This window comes from Nomascus leucogenys, chromosome 22a (assembly GCF_006542625.1).
Source record: "Nomascus leucogenys isolate Asia chromosome 22a, Asia_NLE_v1, whole genome shotgun sequence".
NCBI lineage: Eukaryota > Metazoa > Chordata > Mammalia > Primates > Hylobatidae > Nomascus > Nomascus leucogenys.
The window spans coordinates 123,118,689-123,142,725 of record NC_044402.1 but is presented as its reverse complement, the minus strand read 5'-3'; the positions used below and the strand labels follow the sequence as shown (position 1 = coordinate 123,142,725).

The following is a 24,037-nucleotide window of genomic DNA, read 5'->3' as shown; positions in this document are numbered from 1 at the left end:
CTTCTTACGATGGCAGGTAAATTAATATTGAACCAAATGGTGGTAAGAACAGCAGATAATTGTCCCCAAACCCTCAGATCTGAGTTCTTTGTCTCCAAAGGCTGATATTGCTGGTTCTATTTCCTCACGCTAGAACAACTGCACACACGTAGGGGGAAGCACCATTTCATGGTGAGATGCTTTGCTACGAAGCAGTCCATGAGCAAACTGAATTACCAGTTAAGATGCTTGGAAGGAAATGGAGAGCTGAGGAAATGCATGAGCATAAAAACTCAATATGAAGGCTAACAAAGTTATGGGAGCCATAATCACAGGATGCAGGGAAGAAAATTCACTTAAAGCAGACGATGCCAGTTTTCAGTGAGGGCGCCCTGGATGTGTATCTGCTAATCTGGGGGAACAGCCAAACGGAGTCTTCCATTTTTTCGCACAACATATGTTTCCATTCTCAGTTTGATATCACAGGCTATTGCTATCCACACTGGAAAAGCCAATTTCATACTCTTTCCAAACAACTGCCAACATGGTGACCATCATCAGCAGGGTGGCTTCCGACAATATGTGGCAAACTAAGTCCAAAGTCTAGAGAATGAGTGCACTATCTTCTTAAACACCCTCAAACTGGCTGTGTTTGTAACAACACCCCCACTTACTCCTCATTGCTCCCTCCCTTTTTTCTGGTTATTGCTTCTTCTCCTTCAAAACTGAAAACGAGATATCCAGATGGAAGTCAGAATCAAGACCGTCATGACTGAACTGCTTCCCTCCGTGCTTCCATCCCCCACCCACCCCTCCATCCCAGTGGTGCACCATCACTACCACTGAGAACCACAGTCTCACATCTCAATGTATCATAACACTGGCTCCAACTTTAAGATTTAACCTCTCTCCTAGGAAATTTCTCAACCTTCTTCCTTATGTGACAGAGTATCCGAGCCTGGAAGCACAGGTGGTGGCTATCATACCTCTGGGATGAACACCACTCAGCCAGACTCACTGAAAGAACAATTCGTTTGGCCTTAATGCATAATTCTTCCTGCTGGTAACACCCTTCTGCCAACCAAAGGGTTCAGCTGTACTTCTAGTCAGGCCCAAGGTGAGAACTTAACGTTGTGAGTTCCAGTCCAGAACACTGGCAACCTGACTCTTTGGGCTCTTCTGCCTGGGGACCTCTGGTCTAGTCAGTTCCATAGAAGGCCTCATTTAGGGTAAACATGAAGACATTTACACTTAGAGCTCAACCACAAACAGGCAACTCACCATTTCCTTAATGAAAAGGTTCTAAAAACTCACATTGGAAAAGCTTCCGGCCCATCATCTATGGACATTGTTTCCTTTTCATTTTGGTTGCAAAGATGTCTTTCCTCAGAAAGACTGTCTTTCCCCAGCCCAACTTGTTCCCCAATGCCCCAACTTGTGTTTCCCCCAACACGCCCTCTTTTCTGCTTCCTCCGCCTCTTTGGCAATAAGGCTTCATTATAAGGTTTCTCCCAGGTAGGAAAGAACATGCTCTCGTGCCCTAGGGTTAGATGACTCTCCTTCTGAAGAGCCAGTCTTTGAGTAGGAGGGGAGAAGAATCCTGGAGTCCTCTGCCTGACGCCAGTTCACTGCAGGGAGCAGGGGAGCAGGCTGGCCGAGCACAGGCAAAGTGTAGGAGAGAAAGCAGGAAGCCATTGATTTTCCAGTTGGCCAGTGAGTGATTAACTCTGCTCCATTAGGAGGGGCGGTTGATCACACCATCAACACCTCCCAAACCTTCGTATAACCTCCCCATGACCCTTTTTAATGAGAAAGTCTTGGCTGGAGCCTGTCAGAATCTGCCTTCGGGGCAAACAGGCACATCCCTACTCTGTGCAATGTCCACTTTCCACCGTAAGGCTGAGGTTCAGCAATGCTGACAATGGAAGTCTTTACAGAATCGTGTTTGATGAAATGTCTTACCAGATTTGAATTAGAGCACATGTTTTGTTTTAAAGATGAAAAGACCAATTCAAAGATGGCTTTGTAATTTTTAAAATTTAGCTATCTTCTCAGAAGGCTTGCTTGCTGGAGAATTTAGACTTCTGAGAAATACTGGTTTCCACATGAACACAGAAATCAACCAGAAAGGATGACAGTACATTTCAAACATTCTAAACTCGCCATAAACAATTTAAATAGGAGTTATAAGTAAATTATAAGTAAAGTCGGTCCTGTACACAAACACTGCCTCTGAAAGGCCTTCTCTGACCACCTCACTTAACACGGCATGCCTCTCGTTACTCTCTCCTCATATCCTATTTCTGTTTTTCTTCATACAACTTTATACCCTGCCTGCATTTAGACTATATATTTTTATTTTATCAGCCTCATCTTCACCCTGAGTGGATGCTCTGCCTTTGTGTGGCCCAGAGCCTGGAACAGTATCTGGCAGTTTAAGTGCTCAAAATTTATTTTTTTTGAAAAAAAAAAATTCATTCATTCATTCATTTTTTTAAATGTTCAGAATACAACATTTTTTTAAATGAATGAATGATGCCTGTTAAGATTCAGTGATCCTTTAGTAATTAATGTTTTCTTTGGGCCAGGAGACCATGTTGGCTTCTTCAAATGTCCCAGATATATTGGCTGCCATTAAAAAAATGGAATGCTCCATGAATTGACATGTCATCCTTGCTGAGGGGCCCTGCTAATCTTCTCTGTATCATTCCAACTTTTAGTATATGTGCTGCTGAAGTGCTCATACTAATTAATGTTAATAGCATCATAGTATACAGAGTTGAGGGCACCTCATCCAACCTCTGCTTATTACATATGAGAGAACCCAAGTCTCAATCAGTGAAGTAACAATCCATGATCTCAGGGTGAGTTGATGGTTGAGGCAACACTGAACTCAGGTCTCCCAAAGGGGCTACACTCTACAATCGCACAAGGGCACTGAGAAGGCGTCCTGTGTGAAGTAACCCAGGAGCCTGTGGTCTCTTGGAAGCTTCTAGAAGAAAGTCATTTCTACCTCTGTTGAGTCATATCAGCTTCTCTTACTCCTCCACGGGATAAGTTTTCTCCTGCTTTGAGATTTTCTTGGCCTGGGACTCTCTCCCCCAGGGACCTCATGAGGCTGGCTCCTCATCCGTCAAGACTTAAGTTAAAGGAAACTGGTACAAAGTGCCCCTCTCCAACCACCTTCTTTAAAGTAGGCTTCTGCTCTTCCCTGATCATGTCCTAACAGTAGTTGTACAATATTTAATTCCTGTATTGATTACTTGTTATTGTCTGTTTTGCCTACATATGAACCCCAGAGCAGGATGGAGTCTGTCTTGTACATTGCTTAATCTGTACCACTTGACATAATGTACCAATGGCATAATCTGTACCACTTAGCACATAGTAGGCCCTTGCCAAGTATTTGTTAAATGAATGAACAAATGACTAAATATATTTAAAGGTTGTTGCTTTAAATTTATTTTTTTAAATTTTTTAAATTAATTACAAGGTTAAGAAAGAGATCTGCTACGTGCAGTGGCTCAGGCCTGTAATCCCAGTGCTTTGGGAGGCCAAGGCAGGTGGATCACTTGAAGTCAGGAGTTTGAGACCAGCCTGGCCAACATGGTGAAACCCTATCTCTACTAAAAATACAAAAATCAGCTGGGTGTGGTGACATAGTCCCAGCTACTCGGGAGGCTGAGGCAGGAGAATCACCTGAACCCGGGAGGTGGAGGTTGCAGTGAGCCGAGATTGCACTATTGCACTCCAGCCTGGGTGACAGAGCAAGACTCCGTCTAAAAAAAAAAAAAAAAAAAAAAAAAAGAAGAAGAAGAAGAAAGAGATCTGACGCTCTTTTCAAAAAGCAAATAAAAGTTGGTTTCTGGTTTAAAGACTCCTGAGCAGTTCAGGAATGTGTAGAATTTCTATTTTCATTCTGCAAACACCTTGAGAGAACCTTGGCCAAATTTGTTTCCCAACTTTCCATCAGGGCTAATGGGGAGCCATTCCATTAAGATGGAAACAATTCCATTTTAAAAAGACCTCTAGGATGCTACTGTAGTACTTTATAGATGATCTCCATATATCTTTATCATCCTGAACTGCAATGACCTCTTTACCTGGGTGCTTCTGTAGGGAACATCTCTTAAATCACCTTTGTAGAAATAGCCTTTATTTATGTTACCCAATATTTATTTATTGAATTGCTGCCAGATGCCAGGTTCAAGAAGCAATAAGAAACCAACTGGGAGGGAATGCAGATACAGGAGGCAGAGTGGCTTTTCTAGAGATGATGACTGCACTGAGACTTAGCAGGAGTAAAGCGGGTAGCAGGCAGGAATGGTGAGAGCATGAAAGGCAGAGGAACACCAGAAAAGGAGCACAAAGTAGAATATGTACCTATTGGATATGTAGGGGATGGTGGGGGGTCTCACCAGAGACAAGAACAGGCAGGGGAAAGAGCTAGAGGTGGAGACTGAGGCAGAAGTCTGACTGCGAGAGGCCTTGTAGTTAATTTTAAGGTGCTTAGACATTACATGTTTTTAAAAGTTCACATCTGCATTTGAGATAGATCACTAAATGCTGTGGGGAGGATGGATTTGAAGGCATAAGAATAGCCCGAGGGAGACTGATGAGAACATCTACCGCGATAGTGCAAAATAAAGATGATGCAGGCCTGAACGGAGGGAATGTTTCCAGAAATGTCCAGAATACAAAATTACCAGGGTCTGTCGACGTCCAAGTCTTTATTAAATGAATAAATGCAACAACCCTGGCTCCCTGGAGAATAAGGCTCTGCTTACTACTTTGGAAAGCGTCTCAATCTGAGAAGTGAAGACCTCCTGGACGGGAACTGTTTTACATCTGTGTTTCACGTTGCCCTGTGTTAAGAGACATCTCCACAGGCAGGCACAAGCACTGTAGGGTGGAACTCTGTGCTTTATTTACTTATTATCTTTGTCAAATAAAAAGCAAATCTGGATTTAGGTAAGGAGAGATGTCATTCGAAAGGATTCTTGCACGAAGGGAGTGGGGGCACTCTGTGTCTCTTGACACAGAGACCAAGAGGTCTGCAAGTGTCTCGAATGTAAAGGAGGAACGGGCTTTTCTATTACTTAGAGAAGAATGAACAAGGCTCAGGAGAACTGGATGTGGGGAAGTGAAATGGAAGGTGAAGGTGGGTCAGGATACTAAAACCATGTGTACCCTGACGTCAGCCTATTCTCAGAAGGGGCAGTTTGGTAAGGGTGGGTCAAAGTTCAGGGGTCTACAGGTGGAGAGAAACTTTAAAGTTTGGTCAAGTCAAGGTGGCAGGTATTTCGTCCAGACTGACCGGGGGGACAGAATTCAGCTAATCATTTATGAGCCAAAGAATGGGAATTTGGAGAGTCTGTGTTTGGCCTTGTCACTAATAAACAAGGGAGGCATCTGTGGGTCTTATCTAAGGCACAGGGAGAAGGGGGGTTCCTTGTAGTAAATCCTTTCTTGGAACACAAAAAAGAGTGGGAGGATTATCTTCATGGTTTCTGTTTTCTAGCAGCATAGAGAGCTCAAGGAAAATTCAACAAGGCCATTTTTCTTCCTCTCATTTTTAAGCCAAGAGATCTTGAGGATATTCTCTAACAGTTTTTCATTTGCAGGAGAAAATTTGAATATAAAAGGACTTCGGTGCAGATAGATTTTTTTTTTTTTAATTTTTATTTTTTTTGAGACGGGGCCTTGCTCTGTTTTCCAGGCTGGAGTACAGTGGCATGAATATGGCTCACTGCAGCCTCAACGTCCTGAGCTCGGGTGATCCTCCCACCTCAGTCCCCCAAGTAGCGGGGCCCATAGACACATGCCACCACACCTGACTAATTTTTTAATGTTTTGTTGAGATATGGACTCACTTTGTTGCCCAGGCTGGTCTCAAACTCCTGGCCTCAAGCAATCCTCCCACCTCAGCCTCCCAAGGTGCTGGGATTACAGGCATGAGCCACCATGCCTGGCTAGGTGCAAATAATTTAAAGTAAGCTCTGACATCAGCAAATTCCTTCAGGTTTTCAAACCACCAGCAACTTTTTTTTTTTTTTTTTTTTTTTTTTGAGACAGAGTCTCACTCTGTCACCTGGGCTGGAGTGCAGTGGCGCGATCTCACCTCACTGCTACCTCCACCTCCTGGGTTCAGTCAATTCTCCTGCCTTAGCAACTCTTATATTTTAAGGGAAAGTTTAAGGAAAGCCTTCAGGAACTTTCTGAGAGACTGATGCTAGGCAAGGCCAGGACTTCTAGCACAGAGAAAAACACAAACTTCCTTTTAAAATGAACAGGGGGAAAAAAGAGAGATACAGTCCTTGGCAAATGTTTAAATCCTGCTCTCGTTGGCCTCATATATCTTACAGTGACTAGTTATACAATTGTTTTGGGGGTGAATTTATGCTCTTGGTTAGCTCCCCTTAGAGAAAGCCTCATGCCAAGATTTTGGATACATATGTGACTGTGGACCACTTGGTGACAGTCATGGAACTGCACACGCAGGGCTGAACTGGTGCCCTCAGTATGTCTCATGTGAAGACATAGCTATTCAGTGAAGACACAAGTGAAAGTTGGGCAGCCGTGGGCTGGCAAGGTGACCTGGGAGACCACCACTGCCTCCTCCCAGCATTTCCCTGACTAGTCAGTCTCATTACCCATTTCTCTGAAATTTCATAAGGAGTATATTTGCTCATTCGTGAACATTCTCTCTATCTCTGCCGCCTACAGTCCAGCCTTTTGGGCCCTTTCCAAAACTCCTCATTTCCTCCTGTCAAGAGACAAAATTACAACAAATTTAGCTTAAGGATTTTTTTAAAAAAATCTTTTTTCTTCCCAGTGCTCAGTGCAGCTGGGATCCTTTGAAAATCTTAATTGGCTTCATTTGCGATTCTAGAATTGGGCAACATTTCATTCCATAAAATAGAAGGAGTGTTCCAATGGGCTCAGCAGAGGAGGCTGGTTTTACAGACAGGGAAGGGCTGAGGAAAGCCAAAACAGAGAACAAAAAGCAGTTTGGTGGTTTTGAAGTTACTTTCCTTGAAAGGTGAGAATAGCGAAATAGAATAATAGAAAAATGACTGATTAGTTGACATCAGGTTGCTTTTTTATATGGATTAAAATAGAAGGAAATTAATTATCTTGCCCATTGAAACTGGCCTTTATGGCTATTCTCTCTCTCAGAAGGTCAAATGAACAGATTAGTCTTGATTTGGTGATGTGGAACTTTAGCATGAGTGACTCCATTTAGGTTTGGTCTGTTGGGCCAAACCAATAGCCTCCTATAAATCTTATGTAACACTCCAAAGAGATCATTAATTTTAGGCCTAACAGTACGATGAAGTAAAAAGAAGCCTGGCTTGAGAATGAGCTCTGATGTCATTAATGTCTCACCTTCAGTTTCATCATATGCAAATGCAGATATTAATGCTTTACAAAATTAATATTAGACTTAGTTAAGAATACATTTAGGCTGAGTGCAGTGGCTCATGGCTATAATCTCAGTGCTTTGGGAGGCCAAGGCAGGAGGACTGCTGTAATCTAGGAGTGAGAGACCAGCCTTGGCAACAAAGTGAGACTTGTGATATGGTTTGGCCCCTTTGTCCTCACTCAAATATCATCTTGGATGGTAATTCCTGTGATCCACACATGTGGAAGGAGGGCCCAGGTGGGAAGTAATTTGATCATGGGGACAGTTTCCCCCATGCTGTTCTCGTGATAGTGAGTGAGTTCTCATTAGATCCAATAGTTTTATAAGGCAGTTTTCCCTGCTCTTGCTTCCCCTCTCTCACCTGCCACCTTGTAAGATGTGCCTCTTCCTTTTCCGCCATGATTGTGAGTTTCCTGGGGCCTTCCCAGCCATGCAGAACTGTGGGTCAATTGAACCTCCTTTGTTTATAAATTACCCAGTCTTGGAGAGTATCTTCATAGCAGTGTGAAAATCGACTAATACAGTAAGATGGTACCAAAGTAGTGGGGCACTGCTATAAAGATACTTGGAAATGTGGAAGTGACTTTGGAACTGCGTAATGGGCAAAGGTTGGAACTGTTTGGAGGGCTCAGAAGATGACAGGCAGACGAAGGAAAATTTGGAACTTCCTAGAGAGTTGTTAAATGGTTTTGACCAGAATGCTGATAGTAATATGGACAATGAAGTTCAGGCTGAGGTAGTTCCTACGGAAATGAGGAACATCCTGGTAACTGGAGCAAAGGTCACTCTAGCTATGCTTTAAACAAAGAGACTGCTGGCATTTTGCCCCTACCCAAGAGATCTGTGGAACTTTGAACATGAGAGAGATTATCTGAAATTGGAACTTATATTTAAAAGGGAAGCAGAGCATAAAAGTTTGGAAAATTTGTAGCCTAATGATGCCATAGGAAAGGAAAACCCATTTTCTGGGGAAAAATTCCAGCTGGCTGCAGAAATTTGCATAAGTAACAAGGAGCCAAATTCTAATTGCCAAGACAACAGGGAAAATGTCTCCAGAGCATGTCAGAGATCTGGGCCATCCATCACAGGCCCAGAGGCCTAGGAGGAAAAAATAGTTTAGTGGGCAGGACCCAGGGCCTCCCTGCTCTATGCAGCCTCAGGATTTGGTGCCCTGTGTCCCAGCTGATTCAGCTCCAGCTGTGGCTAAAAGGGGCCAACGTATAGTTCAGGCCATTGCTTCAGAGGGTGCAAGCCCCAAGCCTTGGTGGCTTCCACATGGTGTTGGGCCCATGGGCACACAGAAGTCAAGAACTGAGGTTTGGGAACACCCATCTAGATTTTAGAGGATGTATGGGACTGCCTGGGTGTCTAGGCAGAAATTTGCTGCAGGGGTGGAGGCCTCATGGAGAACCTCTGTTAGGGCAGTGGGGAAAGGAAATGTGGGGTTGGAGCCTTCACACAGAGTCCCCACTAGGGCACTGCCTAGTGAGTCTAGGAGAAGAAGGCTACTGTCCTCCAGGCCCCAGAATGGTAGATCCATTGACAGCCTGCACCATGTGTCTGAAAAAGCTGCAGGCACTCAATGCCAGCATATGAAGGAGCTGCCCAAGGCTGTGGGAGTGCACTCTTACGGATGTGAGACATGGAGTCAAAGGAGATCATTTTGAAGCTTTTAAGATTTAATGATTGCCCTGCTGGATTTTAGACATGCATGGGGTCTGTAGCCCCTTTGTTTTGGCCAATTTCTCTCATTTGGAATGAATGTATTTACCCAATGCCTGTACCCCCATTGTATCTTGGAAGGAACTAACTTGTTTTTGATTTTACTGGTTGATAGGTGGAAGGGATTTGCCTTGTCTCAGATGAGACTTTGGACTGTGGATTTTTTGATTAATACTGAAATGAGTTAAGACTTTGGAGGACTGTTGGGAAGGCATGATTGTGTGTTGAAATGTGAGGATGTGAGATTTGGGAAGGGCCAGGGGCAGAATAATATGGTTTGGCTCTGTGTCCCCACTCAACTCTCATCTCAAATGGAAACCCCCATAATCTGCACCTGTTGAGGGAAGGACTAGGTGGGAGGTGATTGGATCATGGGGGAGGTTCCCCCCATGCTGTTCTCATGATAGTGAGTTTTCATGAGATCTGATGGTTTTATAAGGCAGTTTCCTCTGCTCTTGCTCACTCTCTCTTGCCTTCTGCCATGTAAGATGTGCCTGCTTCCCCTTCCTCCATGATTGTGAGTTTTGCCTCCCCAGCCATGCAGAGCTGTGGGTCAATTGAACCTCCTTTGTTTATAAATTACCCAGCCTCAGGTAGTATCTTTACAGCAGTGTGAAAATGGACCCTGTCTCTACAAAAAAATTAAAAACTCAGCCAGGCATGGTGGTACCTATCTGTAGTCCCAGCTGCTCAGGAAGCTGAGGCAGGGGGATTTCTTGAGTTCAGGAGTTTGAGGCTGCAGTGAGCTATGATCACAGCACTGCACTCCAGCCTGGGTGACAGATCAAGACTCCGTCTCAAAAAAAAAAAAAAAAATACATTTAGAAGTGCTATGCCATCTTAAAGATTATTTTTAGAAATAATAACTGACTCATGGTTCCTAGGGGTGAAGAGCTGACATGAGACAATTATTACTGGAGTACAATCACATCATCTTACTGGGCAAGCACATTAAAATCTTCTTTTACATGTTTTACAGACTTAGTGGCACACCCAGACACAGCTTAGGAAGAAAGTGTTGCTATAGATAATTAATGAATTATGTTCAGGGTTACAAGACAGACCAAAAAACTACAAGTGGAAACCTAGGCTTGATGAATCTATAAGAATACAAGATTCAGAAGCTGTTTTATGAGATGCTTTTAAAAAGATTACTAAGGCTCATGCCTGTCTTCTCACTCATATCAACCTCTAGTGTTCAAATGCACATAACTGCTGGGTGCAGTGGCTCATCCCTATAATCCCAGGACTTTGAGAGGCCAAGATGAAAGGATCTCTTGAGCCCAGGAGTTAGAGACCAGCCTGGGTAACATAGTGAGACATTGCCTTTACAAAAAAAAAAAAATTAGCCAGGTGTGTTGGCTTGTGCCTGTGGTCCCAGCTACTTGGTAGACTGAGGTTGGAGGATCACTGAAGTCTAGGAAGTCTAGGCTGCAGGGAGCTGTGATTGCACCACTGCACTCTAGCCTGGGCAACAGAGCAAGACCCTGTCTCAAAAAGAACTCAAACAAAGCAATAAATGTACATAATCTCGGAATTTTGGATTTCAAAGGCTGATAAATGTCCAAGTGATCCTGTAAGAGTATTTGTCATTGCCTGGGTTTTGATTTGAGTGCCTGTTCCCCTTAGCTTTTGGGATGACCTCACTCGGAAAACCCCTGTTCCACTTACCAAGTATATTTCCTGAACCAGGGTCCATCCCATGCATGGCTCTTTATATTTTAATCTTAAAGGTGACATACTAAAAAGGTTCTAGGTGGTTTTGTATCTCCTATATAAAAGTATGTTTCTCATGAATATAGAAACTTACTCAAAATTAACATCCACAAGGGCTTGATATAGTGAGCACATCCTTAAACACATCCTTTTAGGTAGCTGAAATGTTTTAAACAAAGACAGGCACCTGGTTTTCTGCAACTCAGGCTTTCACAGAGTTTTATTTTTTATTTCATTTATTTATTTTTGAGACAGAGTTTTGCTTTTGTTGCCCAGGCTGGAGGGCAATGGCATGATCTTGGCTCACTGCAACCTCCATCTCCCGGGTTCAAGTGATTCTCCTGCCTCAGCCTCCCGAGTAGCTAGGATTACAGGCATGCGCCACCATGCCTGGCTAATTTTGTATTTTTAGTAGAGATGGGGTTTCTCCATGTTGGTCAAGCTGGTCTTGAACTCCTGACCTCAGTGATCCACCTGCCTCGGCCTCCCAAAGTGCTGGGATTACAGGCGTGAGCCACCACACCCAGCCCACAGAGTTTTAATGATTTAATCCTTTCAGTGTTAAAGACACACCCTTTTGATTGCCCTGTAGGACAAATAGTCAATCATCCTTTGTAGATGAGAAGACTTTTTTTTTTTTAAAGCTCAGTCTCTAACATACATTCTAAAAGCTTTCTATGGTATAAATTTAGGTTTAAATTTCTAATTTCAGCCTCCAAAAAGACAAAGGCCTGAAACAACCTTTAGTTTGTTTAAAATGCTTACCCAAGTCAATGAGCCCTGATCTTTTTTTTTTTCTTAATACATTCTAATTAACAGCCAACATACAGTCCTCGCTGGCTACAGAAAAAAATGGAGACTTTTAGTCCATCACCTTGTGTCTATTCCTTCATGCTAAATATTTTTTCCAGTTATGTAGACAAACATTGAAAATTGTTCAACCTCTATTTATTTTGCAGAATTTGTTTAAGAAACCCTTGAGGGTGGGCTTGGATAGGCTCATCCTGCTGGCAGTAGTGTTACAGGTGTGCAATTACTTGTAGAATTTGTAGTAAATACAAGGTTTAATGTTTTCCTTTGTCTAGATCCTCAATTATGGCCTAATAAAATAAATCAACTCTCTTATTTTACTCATTTAGCCTTTGTTTGTTTCACTAGTATTAATTTAAAAGGAAGCAAGCTTACTGCTGCTCACAACTTGCTAATTTCCAAGTTACAGTTTTTGTGGAAAACCTTCAGAATGTCATTCCCCAACCCCCAGAATCAAATTGCTATGTATTCGAAAAGCATTTTCAAATTGAACAAAACATTTTCCCCCTCTGATTTCAGTGTCTGTGAATGCCAGAAGTAATTTAAGTTTAAAAGGAACAAAAACCTAACATCTGTTTCTATTAAGTCTGAGTATATGCTATGCAAACAATGAATTTGTATGTGTGTCTATGTTTGTACACACACACACACACACACACACACCCCTAAGCTGAGAGTAAGGCTTGCATGTTTGATGTTCTTCATGCCTTTGTGCCTGGACTAGGGGAGCCCTGAACTCACATGGAATTCCACACCCTTTGGGCTTGTATTTGTAAGGCCACATGATTCCTAGTGACTCAAACTTAGGATAGTTTCAACCAGTATCTCCTTGAGCAGCAGTTCCCAGGCTATTTAGCACTGGGATCAGTATTACAGAAGACAAGTTTTCTGCAGATAGGGGCTGGGGGAAGATGCTTTTAGGATGAAACTGTTCCACCTCAGATCATCAGACATCAGTTAGAGTCTCATAAGGAATGCACAACCTCGATCCCTTGCATGCACAGTTCACAATAGGGTCCGTGCTCCTATGAGAATCTAATGCCACTGCTGATTGGACAGGAAATGGAGCTCAGGCAGTAATGCTTGCTCACTCGCTGCTCACCTCCTACTGTGTGACCCGGTTCCTAACAGGCTACAGTACCAGTCCCTGGCCCAGGGTTAGGGGACCCCTGTCCCTAAGGACCCCTCTCACAGAGGACCATTAATGATTGTGTCCCCTCCCTATCATGGGGGACCACAGGAAAATTGGTAGAAACCAACCCAGTCAGTTGTGTGGGGGTCACCCAGGAGAGATTTTACAGGGTGCAAGGTAAACGCACCTGATAGCAATAATTTAGGTACACATTTAGAATGACCCTGTAAGGCTGATGCACCTGAATGTATGTTCTGAGCTAGGGAATCCAGGAGTGGCCAATGTGCAGATTCGTTTATTCTCTATGATAAACATCTGAACCCCACTCCTGTCCTGTGGAGTATGGGTTGTACAGGGGATTGAGGCCCTGAGTTGAGTTAAATGAAGGTTGCCAAGCGGAGCTCTTCTTTATTGGTGGAAGGGAGGTGGGTGTTAAGTGAAATGCTATATAAACTGCATGCTATTTGCAAGTGGTTGCAGATTTTCTGTCCAGCCCACCGCCACTGGGCTGCACGGTTATGTTGTCCAGCCTGCCACCACTGGACGGGAGGAGGACGGATATGTTGCCAGTGCACTGCTGCCGGACTGTCCCTCCTATGCAAGCCCCTAATAAAACCCCATGTCTCGTTTGCTCACTCCGGGTCTCTTCTTTGGCCTCTTGAACCTGGTGTCTTCTCTACTGAGGTTAATAGGGGTTTGGCACAACATATGGCAGATGCATGGTTGAAGCTATGGCGTATGATGAAAAAGACTAAATATCCTATAAGATGCATCACCACCAGTATTTTTATCATCATAAAACTTTCCAAATGAGAGGGGCCCTGTGGTCATTTTGTTCAACTTCACATTTCACAGATGGTTGGACTGAGGCCCAGAGAAACGTCAATTTGTTAGTTATTAGTAAAGGCTGAACTACAATTCATTGCACACTTGTAACATCCAGCGGGCTATAAGTGCATCCCAACCTGGCTATGTCTTCCCTTTGGATTTCCCATTCTACCTTACCAGAAAAACATGGGCTAGGTAAAATAAATAGAGGCTGAGCAATTTTCAATTGGATTATAAACCAGGTCTCCTAATTCTTAAGAGGAACAAACCATCCTTTGATTCAATTATTCCTTTTAGGTTAAAAGACTCGTGAGTCTTCTCCAATGTCCATTCCATTTCTCACACATTCATCATGAGTTATAAGTCATTTCTAATCTTATGTCAAACCACTTATCCTGAGCATGATATAAACTGTATGCTGAGATCAAACACAACAAAGGACAGAGAGACAGATGGCAGGAAAAGGTGAATTACTCTCAAATCAAACAGTAGGATTTAAGAAAAAAAATTTAATTTTTAAAAATTAAAAATGTTTAATTAATTTGGTTTACTACCTGCAAAATGAAAAATGAAATTTATTGGAACATGTTGAATACAGACAAAAAAAGCCTTAATATATACCATAATTAAGGGAAAAGGTTAGAGCAGAGTACAGAAGTTCATAGCCAGGATTCTGGAATCAGATAGTTACTGGTTCGAATCTAGGCTCTACACCTCTGGCCATGTCAGCTTGGCTGGCCTTCTCACGTGGTTTCCTCCCCTTAAAATGAGAGTCATAATAGTAGTGCCTACACGTCGCTCAAGAATATTTATAAAGGCCACAGCCCCGCATCTAGCACGTAGTCAGGACTTGTAACTGATGGCTCTTGCCACACAGAGAGTGAATATCTTGAAAGCTGGCAAACAGTCCATACTCATTGAAGGAATAGCCAAACTATGGCCACACAGCCACATGTGGCTCATGTTTACAAATTCTATAATGTTATTTATTCATAAGCAGCCATATTGTGGCTCTTTGCAAATTATTTATTCAAGACCCTTCATTCCACCTCATGGAGGATGGAATAATAACGATGATGATAATAATAATAAAAACAAGGGTACGCAAGCAAGGAGACCACTGGGGCCGGGGCCTCAGGCACCAGGAGATGGTCAGGAATGCTGGGGGAGGGCAGACATCCAGAGAGAGGGGCTGGCACCCACGGAGTCAAATTCAGAAAGCCTCAGTTTCCCAGAGGTAGCCTCGGCTGGCTAAGGCCCAGCTTCCGCATAGCAAACGCAGCACCTCCCTGCCACCGTGCAGCCCATCGAGGCCATTACACCAAAACAGCCTGAGAGGCATCTTGTGGCAGCCAAACCCACAAGAGAGGAATGGAGGTCAAGGCCAGTTCCCTGAGGCCGGGCCCTCTAACTAGAGAGGGCTCCCTGGGAAGCCCCACTCTGTGCTGGTGAAAGGAATGGGAAGAGAAGCAATAACAGCAGTTAAGTTAAAGACTGCATTTGTTTTGCAGTTCTCAAGCTTTCAGAAAATCCCAGAGGCCAAAATAAACTGTGGCCTCTTTAGCTGTGAACAGATAGAGCACTTAACCAAGGAAAGCCTCTCCTATCCCTTCCCAGCATGGGGAACACTTGCTAATCCTCAAATGCGATGGGAGTGCTGGTGAGGGGTTGGAGGCTCCTTGTCACTCACACGGGAGCTGGACAGGCCTGGGGTGTGGGGAAGATGAAGGCAGGCAGAGGCAAGAAGCCTGGGAAATTCGTGTAGGGGGAGGAATTGACAAGAAAAATACCCAGTCCCCTTAGGTCAAATCCCTAGCTCCTAACAGGGACAAAGGGCCTGCTCTTTCCTTCACTCCTTCTTTTCCACTTGGCTGCTTTGCAGAATAGGATAAGGAAGTAGAACATGGGCCCAGGAATGACAAGCCCACAGGATCTGCAGGCAGCCCTCTGCAGGCCTCCAGCTCGGAAACAAAAGTACCAAAGCCCTTCTCCGCCCTGCTAGGTCCGTCCCTGTGATGCTCTGGCCTTTCGAGTACGTGTGAAAAATCTGGGACACACAATCTGACAAATGCGGGGGTGGGAAGGGGACACACCAGGACCAAGGCATGGAGAACTGGAAGGAAAATATCTAGAAAATCTGTAACATATGGCTGCTGTAGATATAGGCACTTGCAAATGAGACTGTGATGCTAAACAGAGCCTTTCCAACCAAATAGGCAAAGCACATTTCTGAATAATTGGACTGGGGAGAAGAGTAAAGTTTCACCATCTGAGGCAACATGGCACAGTGGAAAAGAATGGATGGGGTTTAGAGAGAGCACCAGGGATGAACACTACCTATTCTATTTACTGGTTGTGTCCCTTTGAGCAAGCCACTTCATCTCTTTGGACTTCAGTTGTACTCATCTGTAAAACGGGTTCTTGCATGTAAAGTACTTATACACGCAGCGGAGGGGCAGTGAACAGCTTCCATGAGAACCATAATAATTCAAGACGGCAGCTTTGCAAATGGAATTGATTGGTTTAAAAAAGAGAGAAAATTAAGATTTTGTTTGAAAATTTTATCTGAAAGGCCTCCATGGCGTACAAATTGGTTCATTATCTTTCCTCTTGTTTTACAAATGAGTAGGAGAGAACCTGGAACAAAATCTAGTCTGGAATGGTGCCTTTGTAAAGAAGCCTCTATGGGGACCAATTTGCCTGCAGGCAGTAGAGGAGAAATCAGGTTTAGCCACAGCAAGAGAGAAACTGAGTTCCTTACCCTCTGCCATATCAGGATGCTCCTTGGTTTGGGGTCTAAATGTAACTTGGCAATGACTATTTGTTTTTTCTCAGTAAGACATTAACAGCTAGCATAAGACCAAAAGGAGGAAAGAAGGATTAACTCCACAATAAAACTCTGTATGAAGTGTTTAGTTCTTTGCATCATTTTAGCAGATCCAATCCAATTTCATCTTTAAAATTTTCCTGCCTCCAGGATCCTGATGATCCAAACAATTTTCTACCTGACAAAGCTTTAAAGCCATCACCCATCCACACGATACAGTAAATGAAGCATCAGAAATGGTCCCGGGGTGAGGGGAACAACAGGCTCTATCTGGGACAGCTACAATTCTACTCCACCAACAGCATTGCAGTCTTAGCAGCTGTGGGGAAGGGGCAGCAGGAAGGAGAGAGGGACGGAAGAATGTGGGCACGTTTTCCAGTCATCATCCTAAAAAAAGATAATCATTTTTCTGGTAATGATGGTTGATAATTAGAGAGATCTAAACTTATTTGTTCACCACAAATCCAGTTTTAAGAGTTTTTTTTTAAACCTACACTAAAACCAAACCTTTTCCTTATTGTGTTTCAAAACCAAACCAATGCAGTTTTTATAATAAACCCCCTAGAGACATTTACTTAATATTTAACTAAGGCTAAATTACAGATTCCACTTCAGAGGGACTAGGCAGAATCTCTGACGCCTAATTCTATTCCATTCAATGCAAGTTAGTGAGGGTGACAATCTGGCCATTGTTGAATACTTTTAAAGACTCATTAATCTCAAGCAAGAACCAACTTAACAAGCAGGGCAATCTTTTGAAGTGTAGGGGTAGTGGTTTAAACAGAGGATTAAGGGATAATCACATTTAAAGTCATCTTTTGGCACTAAGACTGACCCCAGTGTAAGGATTGTGAATTATAGGGATGGGACAGGCTTTTTTCCTCTTGTCTTTAACCAGGTGACAGACTCCCTTATGAGACAGCCAGGTGGCAGCCTGCCCACATCCCAAAACACACTAGTCCATTTTGATACATTATCACAAAATGTTTACCTCTTAACCAATTTATGACTGTTGCATAAAATAATACCCTAAACTCTATAGCAGTTAAACACTATCTAAATAGTATGTCCAATTTAAATGTAAATTTTCAGTGTAGTTTTTACTGTAAGTATCAGCTAGCTAGCTGCTGATAATCAGAATGTGAAAGATATGGAAAAACCACCATTTTAAACTTGAGCTCTTTAACATAATTTGTCCTAGAAGGATAGGAACAGAAGAACCTGCTAAAAGGAATCTTCCACTTTTAAGGCTTCCTTATCACCAGGACTTTGGCTCTACAAAAAAACGAAATTTATATTTGCCAAGCAATTACGCATTTTCCTTTAAAGCATTCCTTCAGTCGTGTTGAATACAAAACAGCAGACAAGCTAGCAATTATTTAGCAATGGATTTGATATGCATTTCAAGTGTACTGTCTCATACTGAGGCAATTCAAAACACAAGACAAAATAAGTAAAGCCATATTAGCATTCAGTCTGCACAAGTGATGAAATACCTTCTATTCTATTTTTTTAATGTTGTCCCGCCCAACTCTCCTTCTTTTCCTTTTTCCTCTATACCATGGATGAACCTCTTTTAAGTGTCACATAACAAACATATACTGAAGAGTCATGACATCACAAGCCTCCGAAGATCCTCTAGCTGGGTCCTTTCACTCTGAAGCTAGGAAATCTGCAGGGCAGAATCTCCAAGTTCCTTGAAGAAGGTTTCACTGCTAGGATTGCAGTCCAGATCTCCTGATGTTTCAGAACCTGGCCCATGGCTCTGTGGCCCTAGTTAGTTGTCCATCCTTACCCAATACAGCTGTTTGGACCAAGTACAGCCAATCTATGCATTGGCCAGAGACGGATGGATTTTTGCTACCAGGCTACACCAGGGGCTGTGTCTTGCTGTCTTGAAAATCTGAACTGAAAGACAGTTGAGGGGTGGCCCATGCCTATAATCCCAGCACTTTGGGAGGCCAAGGTGGAAGGATTGCTTGAGGTCAAGAGTTCGAGACAGTCTGGCCAACATAGTGAGACCCCAACTAAGCCAGGTGTGGTGCTACATGCCTGTAGTTCCAGCTACTTGGGAGGCTGAGGTGGTAGGATCGCTTGAGCCAAGGAATTCGAAGCTGCAGTGAGCTATGACTGTGCCACTGTACTCAAACCTGGGTACCACAGCAAGACCCTGTCTCCAGTCAGTCAATCAATCAATCAATCAATCATTCAATCAAATAAAAGACAGTTGAGAAAGTTACCAGCCAACAGAAGGAGATAAGAAGAAATTCAGGAAAATCACAGTTGAATTATAGCAGACAGACAAACTGTTCACTAGCATTTGTTCCTGTGAGCTTCTGGTTCTTAGATTTTCCATCACTTCACAGCAAACTCCTACTTTCCTGAGCTAGCTTGAGTGGGTCTCTGTTTCTGAAAGCTAAGAAACACTACCTATATTACATCAGCCTGGTGCTCCTTTCATGGTATTATAGGACCAGAAACTTCTGACCAAACCTCAAAGCTGCTGGTGAAGTAGAAGCAGCCCCACCCTCTTCTCACACAGACACTCCTTGCTTCCAATCTGGGAGACGATCAAAAGCCAATAATTATTAGAAGAGAGATTAACCCTGTCTGGAAACTCTCAGGGACAACCAGAGCTTCAACATAATCAGAAAAGCCATAGTAACAATTCAGTTACGATAACACTTACTTAAAAATAACCATGCTATGTTAGAATGCTGGGAAATATATCTTTTGATGTGAGGTGAAAAAACAAATCTTACAAATGGGAAAAAAAAAAGTAAGAAGAAACTCAGAAACAAATTTTAACGTTATTGGAGTTCAGACAGCATGGAGCAAGTTTTCTAAGGGCTGGTCACCTCCCCCGCCTCCCCATGAGTAAGCTCTTTTATGCTAGGAAAACTATACGCCAGAAACATTATTAAGTGCCTGAGGACAGGAGACCCACATTAAATGGCCTTTAAATGACCAGGGAGGTCATAAAGTGTAAGACAATTGGGAGTGGTGAGGTCTGTGCCTAAAGTGAGCGCTCAGTATAAAAGCATTCAAATTCCATTTTAAAGGATTTTCCTAGGTCACTATTGATGATACTATAGAATTAAATACCGCTTCTCAAAGTCTTGAACTTCTAAACATCTTACATATAAAGATACACTGCCTCTGAGACACAGAAAATTCACTATCATTCTATGTTAACAACTGGTGGAAATCAATAAAAAATGAAAGCCCCTTTTAGAAAAATACTCACAAGGCAGACTGACAATTCATACAAGTTAATACAAATGACTAACAAAAGTATGAAAAATGTTTCCATCTTCACTAATTATATATGAACTGGAAGTCAACTGAGATATCATTTTTTTTCAATGTTTATTTTAAGCTCGGAGTACATGCGCAGGATGTGCAGGTTTGTTGCATAGGTAGACATGTGCCATTGTGGTTTGCTGCACAGATCCCCATCACCTAGGTATTAAGCCCAGTATCCATTAGCTATTCTTCCTGATGCTCTCCCTCCCGCCAACCCCCAACAGGTGCCCAGTGTGTGTTGTTCCCCCTCAGGTGTCTGTGTGTTCTCATTAATCAGTTCCCACTTATAAGCGAGAACATGTGGTGTTTGGTTTTCTGTTCCTATGATAGTTTGCTGAGGATAATGGTTTCCAACTCCATCCATGTCCTGGCAAAGGACATGATCTCATTCTTTTTTATGGCCGCATATGTACCACATTTTCTTTATCCAGTCTATTATTGATGGGCACTTAGGTTAATTCCATGACTTTGCTATGGTGAATAGTGCTGCAATGAATATGCGCATGGAAATACCATTTTTCTTTGGTTAAATTAGCAATGATTTAAAAATGAGAACACAGACAGTTCAGGAAAAGGAGCCAGAATGAGTACTCTCACACAGCGGGTACTGACACCAGATATTTCTGAGAAAATAATTGAGCAACATGTATCACTAGCCTTGACAATTCTGTCAATTTCATGAGGCAGGAAAAGGTTTGCTCTCTTAGAAATGGGCTTATGATTTCCTAGTGGATAGTGTAACTTCATTTTGGTTGGTCAAGAGAAAGCTCAAATATGAATCTGTGGCTCACCTTTGAACCAGCATGCCACATTTCACTTTAGTCTGGGCTTTCATCTTCTACTGTATCTATGCTCCCCTTACTTTCACTTTTTATCTGTTTATCTCATTTTTTCTACATCTCATTATGAATGCCATGAAGTATCCATGGAAAGAAATATCTGTGTAAAATATCATAAGAACAGAGAAAATGAGGCTTCCAAACTCCCAGGATCAGTTGTGGTATCAATGCTTGCATTGCTATTTCACAAAATGAGGAATTTAGCAAAAAAGTGAGTGAGATTTTGCTTCATGTTACAAAACTAAACACCTCCCAAGTTCAAAGAAGTTGCCTCTAACCTTTTAAAGATACAGAAATATAACTTTAAAGCTTTTATATTTTTTGTTAGGTCTGTCACCATGCCAAAAGGAAAGTGAAGAGATTAGATAATCATGCCATGGGGCAGTGACTCATCTTCTGAAACATCATCCTCAATATCTCTTTATAAGCATTCTAATCAGAAAATCCATTTGCTGTCTTTTTTTGGCCCAATGTCTAAAATTCTTTTGAGTCCAAAGATAGGTTAAAAACCTTGATACAGGACAGAGGAGAGAAGTAGTGAATTGATTGATGTGTTTCAGCTAATTTAACAAAAGCTTATTCCATACAGTGTGGTTTGTTAAGGTTTGTTAACCCATTTATGCTGGAGGTTGCAAATTTTTGTGTGTGAAAAATCAGACCTTGGCAATGACCTTGAGCGGTAGGGTATAAATAACTCCCACAAGCTTCACGTTCCAATAATGGAACACTAGGCATAAATGGGTTAAGAAGGGTAGATAAGAAACAGTTAAGTAGAGTATAGGGTTAATAAATGCCATAAGGGCACCGCTGGAACACAAACCAAAGCAAATATGCAATAGAAGAAAACTCTGGGCAAATCATTTTAATGCTTGAAGCCCAAGTTTTAGCATCTTTAAAAAAATATTGTGCTCCTTATGCTACTTAGCTGTGTTCTTCTAAGAAACAACCATGGCAGCTTCCCCTGGTAGACAAGGCCTGGGCGCAGGATCAAAGCCACCTTGCCATGTAATCCAGTGTGATCTGGGGCAAGTTATTTAACCTTTCTACATTTCAGTTTCAGGATCTGTAGAGTGGGCTGGTAATAATTATTTCTCAGGATTGCTGGTAGGATTAAGTGAAGTAAAATATGTAACGCACTCTGACAGTGAATGGCATATATACTAAATGCTCAATATAGGGTATGGCTTATCAATATTTGAAATATTACTATTCCAATCTAAAAAATGATACTGCCCATTGTTATGAAGCTCAAATAAGATAATGAACATAGATGCCTATAAAAGCAACAAAAGATGTACAATACAGTTGAGGACTAATTATGATTGTGAGGAGACAGCACTTGATGCAACCATAAATTCTGCTAAGCTACTTCAGACAGTGTGAGTCACCATTAAGGTAACAAAAGATTTTTAAAAGCAATGAAACCTGTAGGGGTTTCATCCAGTGACAATTCCCAAATTAATATAAAATGTGCCAAGCTTTGGCAGTCCTGAACAAAGCTGCCTTCCAGTGAGTTTTGGGTGAGGTAAGATGTTCAGTTACAAGACTTCAAGCTCTGTCCCTTATGTAATTAACATTTCTTAATCCCTATCCCTTTGAAGAAGCAGCCACTAATTTAGGGATATCCTTTTCTGAAGAAAGGCTGCCTCAGCAGGAAGCTGATTGCCCTGGCTGGCCGGACTACCAGAACCTAACCCTTATCCACCCCAGGCTCCCAACTCCGCCCCAACCTCCGGGACTTGCCCTTCCTTTCGTCTGCCTTCAACTCTGGAGCCAAACCAAGTATCTCTCATTATTGTCTCTGTAGCCCATCAGAGAGCACCCCTAATCCCAACACGCGTACACACACACACACACACACAGACACATGCATGCACACACTCGCAGATATAGGTGTGTATGTATATTACACGCAGATGCACATGCAGATGCACAAACATGCGCAAGCACACCCGCACCTCCCTCTCCCCCTCCCTCCCTCTCTCCCCTTGGAATGGCCTCCACTCTCTCCCAGGCATTGGCAGGAATGCACACACTACCTTACACTTCTCACACCGACTTCTCACAGCACCTTATGCTTCTCACACTTCCTTACAATGACCACACAGAACTCTCGGCACAGGGGGACTGGTGAACCAGGCCATGCACCCATTTTAAAAAGTCAAGTAACAGGTGGCCAAACCTCAGGACAAACTGCATATTCAGAGGTTATTTCTTCCTTTCTCGGGCAAAGATTTTATTTGCCTCACTCTATGACAAAAGCTTGTCATTTTGCCTCAAACAGGCACTCTGATGCTTTGAAGTGAGGAATCCAAAGCATAAAATAACCACCAATAATGGCAACCAGAGTGTCCCCTAGCCACAGCCTTCTATAGAGTCTAGAGGTCTTCCCAGCTCTCAGGGAAAGTTTCCACCCTCAGTGGGGGAGGTAATTGGTCATGAATGGATCAAACACATTATAAGATATTCCTGTGTAATGTACTTCTCATCATCTACCCCACTCAACCATTATTAAGGTTTTGGGATTTAGAACACACACACACACACATATACACACACCTGTATACATATACTCACACATATATACACACCTATAAACACACACATATATACACACATATATATACACACCTATATACACACACACATACACATATATACACACCTATATACATATATTCAATATATACATACCTGTAAACACACACATATATACACACCTATACACATATATACACACCTATACACATGTACACATATATACACACCTATATACACACATAAATACACACATATATACACACACCTATATATACACATATACACACTATACACACATACATACACACCTATATACTCCAATATACATATATACACATCTATATACATACACACAATAAATACACATATATACACAAACCTATATACACACATATACACACCTATATACACACATACACATATATACACACCTATATACATAAACATATATATGCACCTATGCACACACATATACACACATACACGTATATACACACCTATATACACACTTACACATATACACACACCTATATACACACACAGATATACACACACTTGTATACACACATACACATATATACACACCTATATACATACATACACACACCTATATACACACACATACATATATATACACACTTATGCCTTACACACACACACACACACATACATCTTAGAAAATAAACAACAGTGGGAAAGAAACTCAAGCCCATAGATTTTCCATGGGTTTTCAGATCTTAAGAACAGAAGGACCACTCCCATTCTCTCTCTCCTGCCCCCATCCTGCCTGCTCCGCGGACACAGAAGTGGCCTCAGAAACCGGGAGGGACAACTGGACTAACGTTCTCTTTATGATTTGCAAGATGCCTATGCTTTTGCAGACTCTCAGATTATACTTCTAGACAGAAGCT

The 24,037-nt window shown here is 42.3% G+C and overlaps 1 protein-coding gene and 1 non-coding gene across 2 annotated transcripts in view; both read right to left on the bottom strand.

Annotated features, from left to right (window-relative positions):
* Positions 1–24,037, bottom strand: part of SGPP2 (sphingosine-1-phosphate phosphatase 2) — a 135,619-nt gene that overhangs the window by 57,716 nt on the left and 53,866 nt on the right. The window lies entirely within an intron of this gene.
* LOC115832549 lies at positions 2,616–2,719 on the bottom strand. Its single transcript, XR_004028081.1, has one exon. It is a non-coding gene; the product is annotated as a U6 spliceosomal RNA (small nuclear RNA).